Source organism: Triturus cristatus, chromosome 5_2 (genome assembly GCF_964204655.1).
Source record: "Triturus cristatus chromosome 5_2, aTriCri1.1, whole genome shotgun sequence".
In the NCBI taxonomy this organism is placed as follows: domain Eukaryota; kingdom Metazoa; phylum Chordata; class Amphibia; order Caudata; family Salamandridae; genus Triturus; species Triturus cristatus.
Genome location: NC_140588.1, coordinates 350,419,775 through 350,444,308, shown reverse-complemented (window position 1 = coordinate 350,444,308; position 24,534 = coordinate 350,419,775).

The window sequence follows — 24,534 nt, the reverse complement described above, 5'->3', positions numbered from 1 at the left end:
GGGAGGCTGACTGCGACATTGGGGGCAGGTCGATACCTCTATAGGTGGCCCAGCGGGTCCATATCTTCCTGTGCTTCTGTGGCCACCCTCTCGCCTGAAAAACCACAGTTTAGGCAGTCATACAACTGTCTAATGCCTTCTTCCATCTGGTCACGCTGGGTGGGGACGAAGCCTTCCAATGCTGTGCTATATCTCTCTTAGCTAGGGTGAGACACATAAATAAAAGATGCTGGCTGTAACAGTTACCCCCAATGTCGTCTGTGCGATGTAGAGGCAACAATCTGGGGTCAAGGGGGAGAGTCCACGTCAGAACCTGGCCTAGGAAGGACGTCACGCTGATCCAGAATGGCTGGATCGCCATACAACTTCACACAGTATGCAAAAAGGAATCATCGTCGGCCTGGCAGCGGAGACGCAGAGGAGACTGGATTGAGCCCATTTTCCACAGCCTGTGGCGAGTGTAATACACCCGGTGGAGGTATTTAAACTGGATGAGTTGGTACCCGGAGGACACCGCCACATACCGGGTCCAGTCATCGTCCGTGAGGGCCAGTAAATCGGCCTCCCATGCTGCTCTAGTGTTGTGGATGGTGGTCTTAGTTTGCGTATTAAGCGTTTGATAGATTTGCCTGATTTTGTGATCCCCGATGTCCCCCATCATTAAGCGGCCTTTGAGCAGGTGGAATTCTGGTAAGGCCTCCAACTGATGAATTTGGGGGACTAATGCGTGTCGAAGCTGCAGGAAGAGATGGAACTGAGATTTGTGTAAGTCATAATCGCCTTGCAGCCGCTGAAAGAACTGAAGGGTAGTGCCTTGCATGACGTCCCCCAGCGTAGAGATCCCGATAAGGTCCCATTTACGGAACCCGCACAGAGCAGAAACAGACCGTAGATAAGTGCCCTGCCAGAGGGGAGTAGAGCCAGTTAATCTGCCCCACCATCCCATAGACCGGACCGTACGCCTCCAGATCCTGATGACTGTCTGGCATGCTGGAGGAAGAGTGACTAGGGATGCGTTGCTATGAAGGAGGTGCAGCAAGGGAGTGCCCCCCGCTCGACCGCATAAGCCGGGTCTGACTGGGACCTATACCACCATTTGTTAATCAAGAGAAGGTGTGAGGAAGAATAATATGCATGGAGATCCGCTGCCACAATGCCGCCACAGTATGTGGATTGCGTACACGTGGAAAGCGCAACCCTAATCGCACCCCCCTGCCACAGGAATCTATTTAGGATTGCATTGAGTTTCTTACACCAAGTTGGAGGGATAGGGTATGGAAAATCTTGAAGCCGATATAGTAGGCGCGGCAAGGACACCATCTTAAAGATAGTGGACCATCCGTATAAGGACAGGGGCAGCTGGGACCAAACCATCGTCTCATTACGGACAGCCAGGAGCAGTGAGGCGATATTATGTGTTCAGGAGACACGGCGATATAAAGACTCCCAAGTATTTAAAGCCTGTAACAGCGATGTATAATTCAGAGGCCCACGCCTGACTCCTCTGCTCTCCCCATATAGGGAAAAGTGTGGATTTGGAAGGATTGGTACTCAACCCTTTGGTTTCGGCAAAGATTCAAAGGATTTGGAGGACGCGGGGCCCCAAAAACCACAGGTATGACATGATGAAAAGAGCATCATCAGCATAGAGAGCAATTCTATCGGAGTATTCCAGAGTCCAGTCCATTCCCCGAATCAATGGGTCACGGCGCACCCACGTTGCCAGTGGTTCTATAGCCAAGGCGAACAGGAGGAGGGGGGTAAGGGGCAGCCCTGCCTCGTACCTCGACGAAGTAAAAAGGGGGCTGATCAATAACCCGCCATGCGAACAGAGGCGGAGAGATCCATATACAACAGTCGGGTGTGAGCTATGAACGAGGATCCAGGCTAATGGCTTCCATGAGTTTGAAGAGGTAAGTCCAGCTCAGAGAATTGAACGCCTTGTCTATATCGGCTAGTAAGACGGCCGTAGGGCGGCCCAGTCGGTGAGCTCCTGCAATGTCATTGTGTACTCGCCTGATATTGTGTCTGGTGGAGCGCTGCGGCATAAAGCCATACTGGTCGGCTGTATGAGATCTTTGATGCATGAGCGGAGTCGGTCCGCCAGGACCTTCCCCATGAGTTTGGGCTCGAAATTGAGCAATGAGATAGGACGATACGAGGCTGGGCCCTCAGGGGGAAGGCCAGGGTTAAGGAACACCATGATCTCTGCATGTCGCCGATCCGTGGGCAGAATGCGCTGCTCGAAAGCTTTGTGCAGAGCTTCAAGTAGGTGGGGACCCAAGGTCGCCATATGTGGGCGCATAAAGTCGCTGGGAAACCCCTTTGGGCCTGGGGCCTTACCTGGATGAATGTTTGCTAGTGCCGCCTGTAGGTCATCTATCATTATGGGGCTGTCCAACAAGTACCATACTTGATTGGAAAGCCTACGGGGAGGAATATCTGAAAGAAATTCATTAATGAGAGGCTCCACTATGAACTCTCGCTCTCGGTAGAGATTGGATTAAAAGGATGCGAAAGCTTGGACTACCGTTTTGGGGGAGGCACATAATGTTCCATCAGGGGCCTTCAGGAAGGGTACCTACACAGGAGTTGACCTAGCTTGACATAGCCGGTGAAGCATTTGGCTGGACTTATCGCCCCATTGGTAGATCCTGTGCTGAGTTGCCAGCCATGCTTCCTTGGCCTTGTCGGTCAGGAGCTGGTGAATTTGCTGTTGGACATGTAAAAGAGTGCGTGAGAGCTGGGTTCCGACCCTTCTAACATTTGTGACTAACCCGCTTTGACGGTCCTCTAGCTCCAGCACCTGTGTCAGGCGCCTGCGTTTCTCGCCTGGATGGAAACTTATGTCGGTCCCCCTAATCGTCAGCTTAAGAGCCTCCCACAGTGTTATACGTGATGAGGAGGAAGCCACATCATACCGGAGATATTCCGCTATGGCGAGGCGTAAAGTCTCCTGATACTTAGCGTCCCGGAGGAGCCAAGGGGACATATGCCACCTACAAGGGGTTTGTTGGAGCTGCAGGCGCAGCTTCATTTGGATGGGTGAATGGTCAGAGTGGCCTCTGGACAGGATGGAGGTATGCGCTAGTCTGAGTACATAACTGTGCGGAAGAAATATGTAGTCTAGCCGCAAAAGTGTATGATGTACGGCCGACGTGTTGGAAAAGCCCGGCTCCGTAGGGTGGAGTGCCCGCCATGTGTCTGACCATCCTAGTGAGTGCGTAAGAATATTCAGCTTAGAGGCGGGGGGGGGCTTGTCAGTCTGCATTGTGCGCCACCTATCTTGGGACGTCATGGTATCATTCCAGTCACTGCCCAGGATTATCAAACCATCAGGTAGGTCGCCCCAGAGCTGTGTAATTGTATCCACGAATGTTTGACCCAGCTTGGGGCGGACAATCCCTATCGTCATTCGTTCCCCTGCAACTGCGGCCAAGACTATCGTGAAGCGCCCCCCTGGGTCAGCACGCATCGGTGAATGAGGATCGCCGTGCACCCCGTGTAAATCCGGAGTGGTATATCGTGGCATAGCCAAATCTATTAAGGCAGGGAGTTTTGTTGCCCAGAAGATGTGTCTCCTGCAGCAGAAGAACATCAAAGTCATAGTGCTTTGCCAAACGGAGTACTGCCCCTCGCTTGATTTTGTCTAGCAGTCCACGTACATTCTATCATATTATGTTCAGTTCTCCCAATGGAGTATTACCCGTATGTTGCGTCATCAGCCTGCATCATAGTCCATGTCTGTAAGCGTGGTATCAGTGGCATGAGGTGTATCAGTGTGTTCGGTGCAAAAAACAATAATAACAATAAGAAACCAGTAGCCCCCTCCCCACCCACATACTTCCAGAAACAAGGAGTACCTGTCGCGGTGGAAACACAACTCAGGCCCCGAACGTGAAGAACTAAGCAGTCCCTCCAAAAGAACGCACCGACCCAACTTTACGTAACAGAACACAAAATGTCCAGGAGTGTGGACTATCCGTCTTTCACCTGGAGCCCGCATGTAGGACCCCAATACGTTATGTTCCAATTCCCATTTGGTAGGGCCAGCGGCCGCATCATAAGGCTATGTGGCTGTCAGGGCTAAAGTCATTCAGTGGCTTCGGGCTGATCTCGGGTCCTCCAGTTGGAACAGAATCTGTGCCGCTGTCTCGAAGTGCCGCTGTTTTGTCGACTCCTGTGGGATCCCTGTGAGAAGTCGGAATCCGGCGGTGGTGGCGTATGTGGTTTGAGATTTGCTCTCTCGTCTGTCCAGGTGAATACCTCCTCGGGAGAGTTGAAACAGAACGTCTTAGAATTGAAAATTACCTTCATTCTGGCAGGGAAAAACAGCATATAGGACAAATTTAGTTCCCAAGGTCTGCGTTTTGCAGCCACAAAGGATTGGCGCTGTTGCTGCGCCAATCTGGTATAGTCAGGGAATACCATAATTGGGTGGGAGTTAAAGTCCATTTAGTCCTTGTGTGCCCGGGGAAATCGAAGGATGGCGTCTCGGTCGGCATAATTGAGGAATCTGGCAATCACAGGCCTTGGACGTTCTCCAGGAGGTGGCTTCTTGGCCAGGGCACGGTGGGCCCTCTTGGTCACGAAGCACGGGGACCAAGTGTAGGACGGTAGTAGGGATTTAAGCTAACCAGTTAGAAAGTCGTCCATGGACGCGCCCTTGCATCTGTCCGGAATACCAACCAGGCGAATGTTGTTGCGCCGCGCCCTGTCTTCAGCGTCTTCGATCCGCGAAGCCAACTGCTTTGTTACAACGGTAAGTTTGTTAACTTTCATCTGAAGAGTTGTCACTGTGTCCTCCACTGTGGAGACCCTAGTTTCTGCCTCTGTAATCCTGTCAACAGCCTTGCGGAGATCTTGGCGGAGGAATGATACCTCGGATCCGACAGCCCCGATCTGGGCTTCCAACGCTGTCCGTTAGTCATTGATTGCCGCAAGCCGGGCAGCGTTGTCTGGGGACGAGCCCTCGGCACCCTCCCTCCCCAAAACTGGTCCAAAGTACTTTGCTTAGAGGCAGCCGGTCCCCGTTTATCCTTTCCCATTGTGAGAGGCCTGGACAGGCGGAGAGAATATGCAGAGGGAAGGTAGGCCAGAACCCACCTCCACTGCGCTACTAGCGTATGTATCAAAGGCAGGGATCTTCCGTGTGGGGCCCACCATGCTGCAGACGGCTCCCCAATCTGAGCAGGGGCAGGACTCTAGGCCAGGCCTCACGGATTCCGGCCTCCCTGATAGCAAGCCGCACCAGGCCTAGCCCGGACGCTTCCGCCGTCCCGGGAGGACAGCCAGGTAGACCCCCTAACGGGACCAGACTCGCTGGACCCCTGGCCCAGTAGCCCACCCGACTGCATGCACACAGGATCGCTGAGGATGGGCTTCGCCTTGACTTCACCCTGAATCAGGCTGCACCCAATATGTCAATGGTGCCGGCGCAGCGCTGTTTATGGGCGTATCCAGGACAGTCTCTATGTTACCTCGGCACACCCCTCAGAAGTTCCAACGAACCCCCAGTGCAACCGTGTGTAGCTGCACGCAGGGGGCACCACACCAAATGAAGAAGCAGCCCTGCGGCCGGGCTCACTGCTGACTCGCCTTGGCCCCGATAGGGGTCCCGGGCCGATTCAAGGCCCACTCTATAGGATCCAGGGGGCTTTAGCCACAAGTTTCCCAGGAGGGTCGGGAAGAGAGGAAAGAGATGTCCGCCTATAGGGCACCCCAGGCAAAACCAGTCCGGGGAATCCTCTGTCACGCCTGCCAGCAGGCCCCACTTAGGCCCAGGGCCTTACCGTTGTCTTGGCCCTTTGGTGGGGGGCAGGCTCAGGCTGCGCCGGTCTTGATATGGCTCCCCAGCCGGGAGTTGAATGCCCACATCTGCTGCGCGGCGCACCCACAGCGGTCAGTCCCCGCTGCCTCCATCCGGCGCCGTCTCGATAGACTTATATGGCCGCGGCCTGCCCCTTGCTCTGTGATGTCTCCTTCCAGGCCTCCGCTGCATCGGCGCCCGGCCACGGCCAGCAACAACGCCACTGCAAAATTTTGGACTCAATGTGGGTGGCGGCTGTCTTCACGTGTCGTTGCTCAGTCCGATGAGCCGCTGGGGTCAGGATAAATGACGGATGGTGGAAGTTATGGGCTCAGGCTGATGGAGCTCTACCAAGACGCGTCAGCCATGCTTGGCTGCCAAGCCACGCCCCCAGAAGATATGTTTTATCAGTAACATGGTCCAGGTGAGGGTCGAAGTTGCTGTATATGGAATTGATTTTGTTAAAGAAGAATTCAGAGAGCTTGTTGCAATGGTCGTGTGAGGCGGTGATGTTGCTGAAGGCGGCAGGAGGCGTGGTGAAATCTTTGCTAACATCCTTGCTGGTAGTAGTGCTGGCATCAATGCAATCTGTAAGAGCTGTGCGCGCTTGGTGGTCCATCTCCGCTCGTGCTAGTGTCTTAGGGCTGATTTGAAGATGATTTCATCTGCGGTGTTTTGACTTGTTCTCCATTTGTGCTTCAATTTCTTGCAGTGGCATTTTATCAGCCTGAGTTCCTCTACGTATCATGTGGCCAGTTGCCAGGTTCTTACCTTTGGATTGTGCTTGAGGGGAGCCAAGGTGTCGGCACACAAGGTGATCCAGCTGTTGAGGTTTGTGATGGCTTTCAGTCAGTCGCTGATGTGCTCGGGCTGATGCTTGGAGAGGGTAGAAGCCCAATACTCTTTTGAGATGCTTTTCCAGCTTTGGCGGGCGGTTCCTGGAGTGGTAGGTCTGTGATAATGCAGGATGGGTATACTGAAACTGGTGAGGGCGTGGTCTGTCCAGGTCATAGTTGCTGGCTTATCAACTGTGATGTTGCAGATTAAGGAGAAAACTGGGTACTAGGTTTCCGGCAATGTGGGTGGGTTTGGTAATGTGCTGGGTGAGGCAGAGGTGTCTTAAGCCACATAACTGGATTCCAGCTGATTCCAATGGGGTGGCGATGCTAGTTCCAGAATTCCCTCGAGACTTGCCCTTGGTGTACAGAAGGAGACACTGCTCCGGTGGCAAATTCCAGGAGGAAGAGGGTTGGGATGGAGAGAGCGTGCAGAGTCAAAAGATGCTGTAGCTCGTCTACTCAACCGCAACGCTGCAGCAGGCATTCACACCAGTCTGATGAATGGTACCAGAAGATATGTTATCTATAACCAAACAAATAATAAGGCATTGGTCTTGTATTAGCTATGTCTTTTGAGGTATCACCTCAAAAAAGCTTTTTATATCTCAATGAAGCTTAATTGTGTTGTCAATTGTTTTTAGATAGTTCATAGAGGTTCCTTTATCAAAGTTTTGAAACTGTAGTGAGTATGATTCCACCATCAAACCCACAAGCTAATTTGGAAGGGGTAAGCTTCGCCCAAGTCTTTTCTGGCAGAGCCTGCCAACAGAAAGTACAAGTTGAACGAAAACACTGGTTACCTTGTCTGCAAGCACAATGTTGTGACTGACCTCAGTGTGTAGCAAAATCAAGTCTGTTAATGTTAACGCGCCTCTCCTTTTCTTCTTGATTTTCCATCCAAGTGCGAAACTGATGCGGGCGTCCTTTGCAGTGAGGTCGAAGTGGCAGAAACAAGGGAGCTGGCAAGACAGAGTCCTGGATGCTGGAAGACAGGTAAGTAGCAGGTGAAGAGGCTAAGCAAAGGGGAGGAACGTGGACATTCTTTAGACTGCTTTAGAATGTTCATAAAGGCCACATTCTAATAGTTTGTAACAAGGAACAGGTGCAGATAATTAATTTGATGAGGCTGTCTTCTAGAAGGTGATATAGATTGTTCACAAAGGTCGCATTCTAATTGCTTATAGCAAGCAACAGATACAGATGATCAATTTGATGAGGCTGTTTTCTAGAAGGTGTTTTAGAATGTTCACAAAGGTCGCATTCTAATTGCTGATAGCAAGGAACAAGTGCAGGGGATTAATTTGATAAGGGCTGTCTTCCGTAATTTTCACGTTGAGGTCATCTATGCTGGTTGCTTGATGCTTATTCTGATGGATTTTCTGGATGATTCCATGGCGCCTGAAACATGACCTTGCATATGCATAGTAAAACATTTGAAAAGTTATTAAGCCTTTTCAAAGACACCGGGGAACACCAGCTACAGCTAGCTGTTACCAACCACATGTAATATGACCAAAGGTCAGGGTACAAGACGGCTGTTCATTCATAATTGTGGGAGGAATGATATGGGCCAAGCAAGTATATTGAGATAGACAAGAGAGGTGAGCTGTGGCAGAAATCTTGACACAAGGTTTGCTGGGTTTCTAGAAGGGCTGCAGAGTTTTATGTTGGGGAAGGCTTCTAGGTGAAAGTTAAAGTATCCGAGGAGGATGATGGTGCTAGTTTTAATAATGAGGGATACGACGAAATCCATGATGTCGCTGGCAAAAATTGGTGCGGGTCCAGGTGGCCAGATGAGGAAACTGGGCTACCCACGGGTGAGGCGATGGTGGTGGGCAACTGTCCTGTGCACAGCCTCAAATAGGACATCCATGAGGGCTTTGTTAAATGGGAGTAGGGATTTGGAAGGGGCAAATCCCGGCTGAGGCACCTCTGTCAAGATGTTAATCTTGACTGCCTCTGAGAGCGGCTGAAGGCACAAGATCCCTACACTACCCCTGCAAAAGGGGGATCCTTCTCCATAGCCATGGTAGGGGGAACGACCAGGCGAGTGTTTCTGGTGAGGTGTACAAACCACTGGCATCCACCAGATCCTCTTACCAGTTGTCCTCTGTGTCGTCTAGTGGATGGAGGTAACCATTAGAGTCCTTTTACCAACCCAATCGTCACCCTCTCCAGCAATTTCAATCCACAGCTTCCAGTGTGCGCAAGATGATTCTTTATTCAAATTCTTCTTAATTAGGTATATAGGCGCAGCTAACGTGTTTCGCACAACAACAAGGGCTTCTTCAGGGCACTCTTAGTAGTATTCAATAAGAGTTGTTCATAATAGAACACACCATACTCCTGGCATAGATCCAATGGTCCTCTTAAGCTTTCAATTCAGTCATCCTTCAAAGACTGTAGATGCATTCACAAAGTAGTCAAATCCTGATTCCGTTTGGTATTGTCAGATGTTCCGAAATCACCAAACCACGTAGATGAGGGAGCCGACATAATTCAAGTGTTCATTAACCTCTCAACCTGGTTACTGTCTCACGCCTTCTCAAGTTAAAGTTATCTAAAAGTCTGAAGAGAAGCAGAAGTGATTGAGCAGATGTTTTAATATCACGTTGAGAGGTTAATGAACACTTGAATTATGTTGGCTCCCTCATCTACGTGGTTTGGTGATTTCGTAACATCTGACAATACCAAACCAGGAATGGACTTTGGTAAATCGATGTAAAAGCTCAAGGCTATTTTGAGGTTCAATACATGGAGCCCCTCCTCTTTTGATGAGCGAGGCTGAGCAAAGAACGTTTATAGGGTGACGGATTGTCCAACATGAAAAGGCATCACAATTTTCAGCTAACCAGCTTTTCTGGTCCTCACCACGAGTTTTTCTGGGACAAAGGTGGTATGGGAAAGTGGCACTGAGAGAGCCTGGAGTCCACTCACGCAAAAAACTGAAGGGATTGCAATGAAGAAGATGGTTTGAGAGTCTGTAGACAAATGATCAACTGCACACTGGCTGACAGGGGGGTAAATATGAGGAATGTTAGGACCAAATTAATATCCCACAGTGGCATCACAACAGTTATGGCGGAAACATGTGTCAAACCCTTAATAAACAGCACAACAACAGGATATTTAAATAAGGACGGGTTGTCCAGCAAATGCGAAAATTCCTTTCGGGCCAACAAGTAACCTTCATTGGTGCCCACTGCAAGACCCGGCCGGGCCAAAGATAAAACAAACAAAACATCCGAGTTTGGCTTGCAGGGGTCTGTGTTTCTGACGTCACACAAGGAAACAAATTTGTTCTAGCACCCAGCGTATCCACAAGAATGGCATCTGCAGTCTTATGAGGTAAATCAAATTCATTCCACTGTTGCCACTTAAGTGCTACGCATGGAGGAGTAGATTGGGCAGGTTTGGGTGCAGAACCCTGCCCTGCTTATACGAGAACAGATCCTCCTGAAGAACGAGTTACTTACGTTCGGTAAGGATGTATCTGGTAGATACACAGTCTAGCCGCAGATTCCTTAACTTAGAATTTCCCCCCAGGCGTCAGACTGGATCCGGAGAATTTTTTTTCTCAGCAGTACCTCTGCGCGCCGGGGGACGGCGTCGCATGGCTCCATCTTGACGTTGTCCACGGACATGACGTCAGTGGAGCGATACAAGTCCCTTCCGGCGCGCTGACGTCAGTTTCCTTCGGTGAAACTTTCCCACGCCACAAGGCGGAGCCACCACAAAAACTGTGAGAATTAGGGAACAATGTGCCAAAAAGAACAAAGTATTTAAACAACAATGACAAAAAACATAGAATGATGAGAAACATCACCATGTAAATCAGAGAAAGAATACTTATATACTGTATGGGACTGAAGGGAGCAAACATAGTACCCGCCCCTAGAAACAGTCTCGCTGAAGCGAAGATCCACACCCTCCAATGAGGCAAAATGTCATTAGAAATTAATGTCATGAAAAAAAATAGGGCAGTCTGCAACCACAGGATCTAACTGTAAAGGGCAACAAGACTTAAAGAACATGACTCATGATAATTAACTGCATGTCTGTAACAACAGAGAATGTTCAAATATACACCCCATAAACGACCTATTGACTACAGCATAGTCAAATAGATCCCCAAACCAAGTGAGTGTAACACAGTCAAAGAGACCCAAAAGAAACGGGTAAAAATAGATGAGGGTGGAAGGGAGGGTGGAAGGACATGATTAACTTCCACATTGGAAGAACCAGGGTGAAGAAGCGTGGAAGTACATATAAACCCACCACCCAATTGCGAGATTGGGTGGAGAAGCCACAGATAAAACAGAATGAGATATCCTGCCTCGAAGGGAGGTGTAGACCACCCCGCAAAGAAGACGAATGCCACCTGTAAGAAGGCAAGTGGGTAAGAACCCAACCTGAAAAGGCCCTCGCAGAGTGGAGAGTATGGGTGGGTGTTAAGGAATCTGTGGCTAGACTGTGTCTCTACTATATACATCTTTACTGAAGGTAAGTAACTCGTTCATCTGATAAGATATCTGCTGCTAGATCTCTCTAACTTAGAATAGATACTAAAGCCACACCCCAGTGGAGGAGGGTCTGTGACTGAAACCCACCAAGTTCCAAAGAGAACTAACCCATCAATAACATTGACTAAAACACGGTGGGAACAGCAATGCCAGTGTGGCTGACACCAGACCCATTATGCTCTATAAGGGAGCATGAACAAGGGGAGGCAAAGGCACCACAATCCGTCAGAGGACGGCACGAGACCTCTCTCGTCCAGACAGGGAGGAAGGAAATCACAGAACCAAAATGGTCAGTGCATAATGGAAAATAGTCCATAAAGTACTGCAAAAGGCAGTGAACTGAGCATAGGATCCCATAGATCCGCAAGAGAAAACGACCCAGAGAAGGGGCAAAACAGTATGTCAGAGCATCCAACTGAGCACGCACAACAGCGGATGTCACAAGATGACATGTGAGGGGACAGATGTCACCATACAGAGATACACAGAACCATGAGATATATGGACGTGGATGACAGGAATACACATAAGCATTCAGTGTGTACCGTGAGAACCACACCTCACAAATGTAAGGCCCAATGAAATGGAGCATCAACAGCACGTATACATCAGCAGAGAGAGAAGTCAACCAGCCAACCGTACCCAGAGGTACAATGGCGAAGAGATACCGGCAAAAGTCGGACACACAAGGCTCGCTCCCATGAACGAGAGATGGAACCTGGGGCATAAACCCCGAAAAACCGCAGCAAGGAAAAACCTTGTATGCTTGCTTTCTTGTTATGTGTATACCCCAAGACGGACATACACATAGACATATACATATACACAAAATAGCTTGAGAATGGCAAGACAAGGGGAATTTGAAGAGCATGCCCTAGATAATAGAAGGCTGCACAATAGGTACTAACGACAATATGCCCACAAGGGACACTTGCTGACGTTGAAGACAGCCAACGTAGACCAAAAGAGTACAGAGAAAAGCTGAAAGAACAAGCCAGGGTGAGCCAGACGTTGGAGAAAACCAACATCACTCTGTAGAAGTCTGTATCCACAGGGGCAGGAGCGTGCTACAACGCACAAGACCCAGGAGATAGCAACGCCAATCCTGTGGGTCGCACCAGAGGGGACGTCCTACAACAGTAGGAAGAACGGAACGAAGAAAGAAGCTTTCAGAATGATCCATAGGACAATTCCCTGGAGGGACTGAGGATATCCATTCTAAGAAGACTCCGCGGGAGACTTCGAAACTTTCCGTGGAAGGAAGAGCAGCTATACAATAGCCAACGAATACCCCACCATAAGGTATGTCTCGTCCCTATAAAAAGCAAGGGACACCTCTTGAGACGAGACGAGCTCGTAGACAGAGGACTCAAAAAGAAAAGGAGAAACAGATGACTAGCTGTACCAAAGAAGGGCAAATTAGTCCGTCCGGGAAATAACATCTTGACCCCAGAGACGGGTACCAGAAAAAACAGTGACAATACTGCAACGAAAAGTAAAAGTCCGCAACAGGGACTGGAAACCACACAATTAATGGAAACCCAGACATGAGACGTTGGACCGCTGAGTCAACACAACTGTCGAAAAGGGTGACCCCATAAAAGGGCCGATCCTTAAGACGCACCTGAACATTTTCAGGGAAACTGCAGTCACGTAGCCAGGCATGGCGACGCAGAGCAACTGACTTGGCCATAGCCCGACCCACAGAGTCAGTGGTGTCCATGGTCGACCGAATGGAAAACTGTGCCATTTCCCGGCCATAATGAAGCAGCCGAGCCAGGTCAGCTCGAGGGCCCTCTGGAAGAGATGGAAGGAGACGCTCGAGTGAGTCCCAAAGGGCAAAAGGTAGCTCGTGCAAATATGCAAGACGTGTTCAGAGACTGAAGGCCCAAACTGGTGGACGCAAAGAAATCGCAGCCACACGCCTCCAACCAGCGAGACTCCCGAGTGGGAGGGAGCAACGGAGGAGGAGAGGAAGGTACCGAGACCAAGGCTGACAGAACTACCAGCCCTTGAGCCATAGGATGGAAGGACAAGCAAACAGGGTCACCTGGAGCCGGGCGATGACGATGTGCAATAGCATGATCCACGGGGTCTCTTGATGAGGCTCTTGCCCAAGTCCCAAGAAGGGTGTCAAATAACGACCTGCCAAAATGCAGCAAGGTCTCCACCTCCACGGCGCCCTGGTGGAGTAGATCCAGCAAGGGATCGGAAGGCAGAGAGACTGAGGGAGGCAGCATCTGTAAGATACCTGCAGATATGTGAAAAGTCCTCGCAAATGCCGAACTAGCCTCCATGGCCATTCTAGGTGGCAGCAACAAGCCATCCGTAGGGGACTCATCCACCAGTCTGTAGAGGCTCTGCAGCCCGAGGGTGACCAAAGGCCTGCCAGTGCCCCATGGGCACCTGCTCCGAGAAACATCGATACGACCCGGGGGGTGGGGAACCCTCAGGGACCTCACGCTCTTCCACCAACAGAGGAGCAGCCGGGGATGGCACCGGCGTTGTCCGACATCGAGACGGCATCGCAACGACGTCGATGACCACTGAAGAATACTCGGCCGCCTGGTATCGGGTCGGCGTCGACTCGACCTCCACCGAGATGGGGATCTGCGGAGAGGAACGGTGTTGACTCGGAGTCAAGCTCCGCACTGCAGCTGCATCCGGTATCGGCGCAGGGAGCCTCACGGGGCTGTGCGGAGACGCCACAGGAGGGCTGGACGCCTGACTGGAATGCCCCTCCAGGCCATGTCCCGACGTTGCAGCGACTCCGGAACCAAAGCAGCGGGCCTCAACGTCACGTTTATGTGAGGCCGGGGACCTCCGTGACCTCTTTTTGTGCTTACCTGCATGAGGCGAGCGACGTCCGTGTGAGCGACTCTGGGACCTGGCCCGAACAGGAACCCCACTCGAGATGGAGACCGTCGGCATGAGGACTCCGAACGGGACATCCGGGCGGACAACAACTTCATCCGACGCTCCCGCAGGGAGTTTGGTTTAAGCTGCCGGCAGGCGTCGCACTCCTCGAAGTCGTGGTGCTCTCCCAAGCACCACATACAGATCTCATGCATATCAGTCGCCGACATCTGCCGTGTACAGGATCCACAAGACTTAAAGCCCGTAGACATAGCACACTGTTCCCGGATGCTAAATGGCGTCAAGAAGGCCTGAAAACAAGAACCAGGGCAGAGGAACCGCTTCTCCTGGATCCGCGTTGGGACGCGGAAAAGAAGGAAACTGACGTCAGCGCCCTGGGAGGGGCTTATATGGCTCCAAAGAAGTCATGTCCCTGGACGATGTCAGGGAAGAGCCATGCGACGCCGTCCCCCGGCGCGCAGAGGTACTGCTGAGAAAAAAAAGTTCTACGGATTCAGTCTGACGCCTGGGGGACATTCTAAGTTAAGGAATCTGCAGCTAGATGTCTGTATCAGATGAGGTAGCCTGACTGGGGAACAGATGCTCGTGCCCAGAAGCTCTGGGTACCACGCTTTCCTACCTTAATCTGGATCCTTTAGGATGACATGGGCCTGGTTGTTCCGGATCTACTTCAAAACTCAAGGCAGGAGAGGCAGAGGGGAAAGGCCAGTGCTCCACTTAAGCCTGAAGGCTCTTCCTAGAGTGAGATTTCTTTGGAACTCCAATGAGCAGAGGTTTTGGCACAATGTGTTCTCAGTGGTGGTGGAAAGATCCAGCTAGGGATTTACCAAATGTCAGAAGATAACCTGTGCCACCTCGGGATGCAACCTCCATTCATGATACACCTAAGCTCGTCCACTATGGCATTTATAGATCCTGCCAGGTGGTTCACAATCAGGGAGATAAATAAGTAGCTTGCCTTCAGAAACCATCTTTTGATGGATGCTCTATCTAAACACAGATTTTGTACCTTGTGAATAATCCCCAGCCATCAGACTGGATCCGGAAACATTTAGAACAGTTCTCCTGTGCAACGCTAGGTGGTGTTGTGCAGTTCTTTCGTGAAGACGTTCTGCTTTGGGAGTGATGAGCAGAACTACATATTAGTGCCACCCATGTGGACTAATGTCACTTGCTTTCTAGGCTGTCTGTGCCCTCAAACAAAGAGCCTATGGGCAGATTGAAATGACCAGAGTACAGATCTCTAGATTGGGACCTTTTTAGATGGAAAGACTGCCAATTCACAGAACAGGGAGGTGGGAGGGTCGGTGAGGAATTTGTGGGTAGAGTATCCATCAGAAAGATTGTTACCAAAGGTAAGTAACTTTTTTTCTAATACTTCTAACCACAGATTCCTCACCTTGCGAATAGATTCCATAGCAGTACCTCCCCAGGTGGTGGGTCTGAACTGGCTCAAACAAAAAAATCTTGCAGGACCAAGCTAGCAAAGTGCCCCTGACTCTGAAAATAGTAATGCTTCATGAAGGTGTGCACCAAAGCACATGTAGACGCCTGTAACATGTCCTGGATAGGTTCTCTGCATGCTAACGCAGTGGTAGCCGCTTTGACCCTCGTACAGCCTGCAAAACTTCGGGGTGCTGCTTTTTTGCCAATGCGTAGCAGACTTTTATACAATTAAATATTAATTGGGAGATGGTCTCTTTTACACTACTTTGCCTTCATTTACACCAGAAAAGGCCACAAATAGCGGATTGCCTACTCTATGGTCTTTGGTACGATCATTATAGAAACTCAAAGCTCTTTTAGGGTCGAATCGATGGGAGTCTCTCCTCCTTAGAGGGGTGAGGAAGAGCAAAAAACACCAAAAGGGTGACAGCCTGACTGACATGAAAAGGAGCAACTACTCTGGGCTGAAATAAAGTCTGGGTGGTAAAAGATGGATTTCCTGAGAGAACCTGGAGTTCGCTCACATGTTTAGCAGATGTTATGGCGATGAGAAATACTGTCTTTAAGGTCAAAAGTCTTGAGGGACATATGTACAGAGGTCCCAAAGGAGTACACATAAAAAAAGTTGGGAATAAATTGAAGTCCCACTGGGTCATCATAAAGGATTTTAGTGGAAACAAATGTTGTAAATGTTTCAAATACCTCACCCTATCGGGTGATTTGAATAACAACGGCGGATCTGGCAATTGCAAGAAGGCTGAGAGAGCTGATAAGTAGCCATCAACAGTGCCCAAGGCAAGTTCTTGCTGGGCTAGCGAAAGAACAAACAGTCAAACTTCAGACAACTTTGCCTGGAAAGGGCCAACTTGTCAGGTGCCACACCAATCCACGAATTTCTCCCAACAGCTGACGTACACATATTTGGTGATCTGTTAGGCATCTGCGACTGAGTTTAAAGATCTCACTAGATAGTTCACCACCAGAGAATTCTCGTGGCGGACAAGCCACTTCTAGAGGCGCAGCTCCTCTCGACAAAGGATCCAAGACAAATGGCAGTGGTGTTGTCTGGGAGCACCTGCACCAGACTTCCCTTCATAGTGGGCAGGAAAGCCTTCAAGGCCAAGTGGGTCCCCCTAAACTCCGCTGGATACCAGAGGCTTCTGATTTCCACATCTCCCAGATGGCCTCCTCAACACAGCGGAGGTGCATATTGACCACTGCCAGCTCTGGATGTGTAAAGAAATGGGGTGTATTATATGGTGTGGTTGTGTGACCTCACCATGTAATACACTTACCAAACCCCTTTAAGACCCTTAGGTTTCGTTTTTCAAACCTTCAGCTCACCCCTGGGTAGCTGTGGCTCTGAGCCGCAAGGCTTATACAATTGTACATGTATAAAGCATTTAAACAGCTCTGAGTAGCAAGGCTTATACAATTACACATGTATAATCCATTTAAACAGCATTAAAACAATTCAATAAGAAATCGAGAAGACACTAAAGGAATTCAACACAAATGTATACAAATAGGCTGAATTTTTATGTATAGACACCACAACTAAACAGTTCCACCAGAGGATTCCAGCGATATAAACTTTACAAGGTATAGTAAATCAAAGCATTTCACTCAGTGAACAAGCTTTGGCAAATTCAACCAATTTGACACTTAGAAACGGATTTTTAAAACGTTTGAGCTACTTGTAATGCGGTCACTTGGAGTCACTTTAGGTGACCAACTCCAGTAGGGAGCCAGTCAAGGGGACCAGCAAGGTCCTCCTGAAACAGTTACCTCAGCAGCTGAAGCAGTCTTCAGTCAGTTTCAGGCACTTTTATCATTTTCAGGGCTTTCGTATGATAGTGGTCCTGATGCAAGGGATGAAGGATACTGAAGATGCTCAAACAATGTTGTGGATGTGATGCGGTCGATGGGGGTTTTGCTGCAACAACTCCTTGGTCCACAAAGGTGGCGAGGCTGTCCTGGTCACAGGATCAACGTGCCACGAGGTCCTCTCAGTGCTGGCAGATTTCCAGTCCCTACTGGACTCCCAGTCGCCTAGTATCGTGCTCATGGGCCAATCCTTCATGGGTCAACAACTTGTCCTCCGAGGTCACAGCTGCACTCCGACATTACTCCTGGACTCAGAAAACTTGGGTACAACTTTGTGCGCCGGGTCCTGGCTCCGGTGCTGTATGGCGGTGGGTTGAAGACTTTGGGCTACGAACTTGCCAGAGCAGGCTTCTCAGCTGTGGAGTCCCTGTGCTGTGAACAGGAGGCCAGCTGACTGACCCTTGACGTCTCTGGCCCTTGACTGGGCCTAGAGACGACTTCTCCTCAAGCAGGACACAGCAGTCACAATCCCTCTCCTTTGCTAGCCACCAGGCTCAGCAGATGCAAACCACGCCGGTGCAGCCTCTCATTGCTGGTTCCACAATGCAGCAGGGTAGTCCTTCTTCCAGCCCAGTAGAGATCAGAGTTTTGGGTGCCAGGGGTGCCCTACCTATGCTCAGAAAACACCATCAGGGTAGGATGCGGTTGGCAGCCAAATGGCTACCAAGTTCCCTCCAACTTGAAGACCACTTCCTGCAACGTGTGGCATCTGGGAATAGCAGAATGCACCATTCTGCCCACTCCCAATATGGCAGCATCCCTCTCCCACTGTGTGGAGCTGCCTAGCTACCAAGGGGGCTAGGGAGCTCCAAACGCCCTTGAAAAACAGGTTTGGCAAATAGTTTCCCCTCTCCTGTCCCAAGTGCCACCTGTCTGCCTGGAAAATGGAGCAACTGTTCTTCAAAGTGATACCTATTTGCTCTTCAAAGGCGACTTCCCCTTTGAAGCTCGCCTTTTGTGCCAACACCCATGTAGATTCCTGCAGGAGGGAGGGGACACCTCCTTTCAGAGCAGGCCCCTATCTCAGTGGCAGGATCTCGGGTGCAACCAGTGTGGGTGCAGGGAACTTTAGGCAACAAAGTGCTAAAGAAGCCAGTGGATCTCATCCAGGCATGACGTCGGAGGGCCACACTGGTACAGATGGCACGCACCCCACAATCACATGCGTCCAGTCCTGAGCTGTCCTGAATAGCATGCATACAAGATGACTGAAGGTCGTCTGGAACAGCCAGTAAAACTTGAGCTACCATGTTCCAAAGGACATGGGAGTTTCATCGAGGAGACAGCTGGCATTGACCAATCTCAGAACATGGCTTGTGGTGGAGAAAATTCTTTTACCAAAAGTATTTATTCTTGTGGACTCAAAGTTGGGAATGGTAGGTATTGGGGATGACCCTGCTGGTGGACGTCTGTACCACCAGACTAACCACAGTGGGCTGTTGCGTTAGGAAGGTATGATCAACAGGTGCAGGACAATGAAGACAGGCAACCTGCATATTAACTGGAAGCCCTGAACAGGGCTGAGACCAGGTGCCCAGAAAGGTGTTAGTGAGTGGCTCACTGAATGTCAGCATTAGCTCAGAGAGATCCTGCCTGCCCAGGTTGTAGAACCTCCGTTATTAAGTTAGTTTTGACATCCATGGTTGGCAGCTGCCCTTCGCATCACTACAGCGAAAGAGCTGCTTTCCTCTGTAGCATGACTTGGGGAGACACTAGGCCAGTATTGTTGGGAAGTGTCAAGTTCACTGGCATCCTGAAGTTCCTCATTTCAGTTTTCTTCATCATAATGAGGAACATAATTGTGCCCATCATAGTTGTAGTTGCCAGACTCTGTGCCAAAAAGAATATGTAAAGCCTGGGCCATACCATGTGCTAAGGGCAAGCTATCCAAATCAGATGGGTGCCAAGAAGTTGTGTGCTAGTCTGCAACAGGCTCTGCTTCAGTGGTGTTATATGTGAGAACCCGGAACAGCCTTCCCTTGATGGACTGCAGGGAGGCCTTCAAAGCCAGGTGAATGGGCAGAAGCCCCAACAGATTTATGTAGAGCCAGGTTTCCGCCAGAGACCAGAGTCTTCTGATCGTCATTTCTCCCTAGCCACCATAAGCTCTGGGTGGGGAAGGGAGAGGGGTTTGTCACTTGTCAGGTTGCAGTCAAGCAACCACCACTGCAGATCTTAGATATCTTCCAGGATTCAGAGCGGACTGTACAATGGTTTTCCATGATGCCGGGTCCACTGAGACTTCAAACCCATTGCAGAGTCTACATATACCATCTAGCAAAGCAGACAAGCAGGATGCATGAGGGCAAAAGGCCAAGAAGCCTCAGAGCTGGTTTCACTGAGATCCAGTACAGTGGCTGAAACTTCGGGATCATAGCCCAAATGTCCTGGATTTTGTGCCGAGGAGGAAAGACCTGAAACTGCAATGTTTCAATAAGAACTCCCATAAAAATAAGCCTCTGAAGAAGTCAGGTGTCACTTTGGCTCACTGATAGAGAACACCAAACATGTCAGAAGGACACTGGTAGGGCTGAAGCGAAGCAGAGCAGAGCAACATGAAAATGCTACTGGCCTATCTTGAACTACAGATAAGGTTGTCGAGGCTGCAGAACGGGCATCTGAAAGTATGCGTCCTCCAGGTCAAAGGCAACCATTCAGTTGCCTGAATGCGGGGCAGACAAAACTTGGGCTAGCGTGAGCATTTGAACTTGTTCTTCTGCAGAAAGGAAGTTAGAGGACGAAGATCCAAAATAGGATGAGGGCCTTCATCATTCTTACGCATGAGGAAATAGCAGGAGGAACAACCCAACCCTTTTTCCTCTGCAAGTACCCTCTCAATGGTACTTTTGGACAGTAGATCTCATATCTCTTACAGTAAAAGGGATGGGTGCACTCCTGGGAGCTGCTCTGATGTGGGTGGAAGCTCTGGTGTGTTGGAAAGAAACAGAAGGGTATCTGGAGATGGGCAATCTGGAAAATCCATCTGTCGCTGTAGCAGCATGGAGGCTGACTCCGCAGGGGAGGGGGACTGAAAAGATTGATGCCCTTGGTGACCTGCACATTGTCTGCCTGATCCCTACCCCTGACCACAAAAGGGCTTTGGTGACTACAATGGGGCAGGGGCTATGTGCTATGTATATGCCAAGCCTCTGGAGTGGTACCAAAAGGATCAAAACTGATGAGGGATCTACCTGGCAGGGAGCAATAGACCCAAAAAGCATTGCTGTGGACTGCTTTCCTTGAAGCGCTCCAAGGTGGAATCAGCTTTTTTACTTGAAAGGCAGGATCCATCAAAAGGCGTATCCATGAGGGATGCTTGCAGATCTCCAGAAAAGTCTATGGATCTTATCCACCTGTGGTGACGGAGCACCACACTAGTGTACTTCAAACAATCAGGAGTATCCAGACCAGCCCGAATTACATATTTGACTGCTTACTGAATGGTTTGATACAAAATAACCCAAAATCTTCTAGAAGTGCCGCAAGATCTTGCTGGCCATGTTCAAAAGGGCATGCCTAGAATGGCTTTATAGGCAGACAGCATGGAATGACCTCAACACCAAAGTGGCAGAAGGAAACAACCGCTTCCCAACACCTCAATCTTTTTCGACTCCATATCTAGGGAGTCATGGGGAAGAAATTAGGATTCACCTTGCTGGCGGAAGCTTGGACCACCAAACTCACAGGAGTAAGAAGCTGCGTAGGAAAATAAGGGTTGCCAGGTGCCAGTCTGTGGTGTTTGGCCCCATACCTGCTCACTGGTGGGCAAAAGCAAGGTTAAGATCAAGTGCCCATAAGGGTGTCGCTTAGGTCTTCATTGAATAGTAAGGGATCGGACGAAGATGGCCCAGGCTGAAGAACATCAGTAAGCCTCAATAGAAGAAAGTTGTATATCCAGGACCTCAACATCATGCCCGATTACTACAGCAAAGTAAGCACTCTTCTGTTGGTGGCAAAAGGGAAAAATAAACCCTGTATCAGGGGAAGTATTTAGCCGTTACACACACAATCCAGAGTCACATTGCATGTAGAAGAAAGACGCAACACGTAAAAGCTACGGTATCTCTGTTGAATCGTAATAGAATGGTTGCCTTGTTTTATGCCCTTCAAGGTTGGTGGAGAACGGAAGAGGGACTGGAAACAACAAATCCCATGAGTCCTTCATGATAGTGAAATAGCCAACGTATGGAGTGGCCACAGAATTGTGCAGCCGAAGAACAATAAAAACTGCTTCTGCGTTAAGACATGGGGCAGATTATTCATTTGTTTTCAAGGTCCGCCAGATGAGGAGCCACAATTTTGGTATCTCAAGTAAGGGTGCCATTGCATCGATCACTATTCCTTTTGGGAGATCGCTAATGGAGGTGTGTGAAATCCCAGCCTTCTATTCGTACTGTTTCCTGCTAGCCTCTTGAATAAATAAACGCTTGGAAATTCCTTTCTGCAAACGCTCTCGTTTTTGGTTGAATAGGTTGTCGACCATGTGAAATATCAAGTGTGCTTTATTTTGGTTTTCTATGCTTGTTTTCACTATTATTACGATCCAGTTGGATTGTGAGGATTCACAAAAAACATTATTTGTGTGAACTGCTGTGGCTGTGCTCTACCCAAGACTTTTCTCTCCTGTTTATGAGTGAACATTTTGTTTGTAAGCGGCTAGAGTTATTTCAGAGAAGGATAAGTGAAGCTGTGTTGTATTCAGGGAATAATGACGACTCTACAATAATCCTATGCTGTATTATATATATATATATATATATATATATATATATATATATATATATATATATATATATATATATATATATAATCTACTGGCGGTCGCCAGTAGATAGTTATAGTTAGGACCGTGTTTCCATAGGAAATCCGCAACATTCTATTTGGAATAACTTTGGCGCCGGTCGACGAATCCTCGCGAAATTTTCAAAACTAATGGGGCGCTACGCTCCGCTCCGCTCCTACCCTGAAAGTCTCGGGGGGATTCGTCAAGCGGGGGCTGAGAAAAAAGGGGGGTCCCAAAACGTGTTTTCCCCATGCATTTTTCCATAGGACCTTTAGACACAGCTACAGCCCGAACGGCTGAACAGAATTACTTGAAATTTGGCAGAGAGGTAGTCCTCAGGTCAAGGATGTGCCTTTTGTAGGTCTGGTGTAAATCTGTTCAGTAGGTCCTGAGAAAATAGCATTTAAATCAATATATATATCTGTAAGCGCGCTCCGTGCGCTTACCGTAAGCTTACCGTACGCGTACGGTGCCGTGCGCGAGCTCAATTCTGATTGGTGGTTACATGACTGTAAACATTCGAATCGGTCGAAATCAGGAATCAGGAAGTGTCGGCCGCCATACATAACTTAGCATTTAAAAAACCGTACAAATTCACTGAAAAAAAAATAGGTTTCACACACGTTATAGTTAGGAATTATCATTTACAAAGCCTTGCAAATTCACTTAAAAAACCATAGGTTTCACACATGTTATAGTTAGCTGTACATTTCACTCGTAAAAAACCAATGAAATTCCACGTTATAGTTAGATCAGGTAACTATAACTTGCGCGACCGCAATCCACAATGTGTAATTTCAGATGTCATCATTGATGTCATGAGTGATGTCACTGACCATGTCATGAGTGATGTACTATGTGACGTCATCAGCAGTTTATTGTGGGCGCGCAAGTTATAGTTACCTGATCTAACTATAACGTGGAATTTCATTGGTTTTTTACGAGTGAAATGTACAGCTAACTATGACATGTGTGAAACCTATGGTTTTTTAAGTGAATTTGCAAGGTTTTGTAAATGATAATTCCTAACTATAACGTGTGTGAAACCTATGGTTTTTTCAGTGAATATATATATATATATATATAATCTATTGGCGGTCGCCAGTAGATCGTTATAGTTAGGACCGTGTTTCCATAGGAAATCTGAAAATTCTCTTTTGAATAACTTTGGCGCCGGTTGACGAATCCTCGCGAAATTTTCAAAACTAATGGGGCGCTCCGTTCAGCTCCTACCCTGAAATTCTCTGGGCGATTCGTCAAGTGGGGGCCGAGAAAAAAGGGGGTCCCAAAACGCGTTTTCCCCATGCATTTTCCCATAGGACCTTTAGTCGAAGGTACAGCCCGAACGGCTGAACAGAATTACTTGAAATTTGGCAGAGAGGTAGTCCTCAGGTCAGGGAAGTGCCTTTTGCAGGTCTGGTGTCAATCTGTTCAGTAGTTCCTGAGAAAATAGCATTTAAAAGCATATAAATCTCGATAAGCGCGTACCGTGCGAGCACCGTGAACAGCATTTAAAAAAACATACAAATTCACTGAAAAAACCATAGGTTTCATACACGTTATAGTTAGAAATTAGCATTTAAAAAACCTTGCAATTTCACTTAAAACCGTTAGGTTTCACACATGTTATAGTTAGGTGGATATTTCACTCGTAAAAAACCAATGAAATTCCCCCGTTATAGTTAGTTCAGATAACTATAACTCGCGCGACCGCCACTCTATCACAAGGATGATGTCATGAGTGATGTCACTGACCATGTCATGAGTGATGTAATATGTAACGTCATCCATCAGCAGTGCATTGCGGGCGCGCGAGTTATAGTACTATAACGGGGGAATTTCATTGGTTTTTTACGAGTGAAATATTCACCTAACTATAACATGTGTGAAACCTATGGTTTTTTAAGTGAATATATATATATATATATATATATATATATATATATATATATATATATATATATATATATATATATATATATATATGTATATATATATATATATCGCCAAACAGTTCCATTTTGCTGGGGGCTATGACCCTGCAGGGCGGGCTCTTGAAACAGGAATGGAAATCCTGTCAATGTGAAACATCACCACCAAACAGAAAAAAGCCCAACTCCGATTAATGGAACAAGCTGACTTTAATTCGTCGTCTGCGCTGCAGCATACATCGCACTCAAGTCCTTACGCGTTTCAGCATGTCTCTGCCTTGATCACAGGTGAGTGCGTTTATAAAATCCATGTGGTCACGTGCCTGTAGTCCGTGTACAAGACTGCAGGCCCCAGAATGCATCTGCTGAGTATCCTTGTGTGTGCACTGTTGATTAATTTACATCTGCTGAATAGCGTTATGTCCACAGTGCCACAATA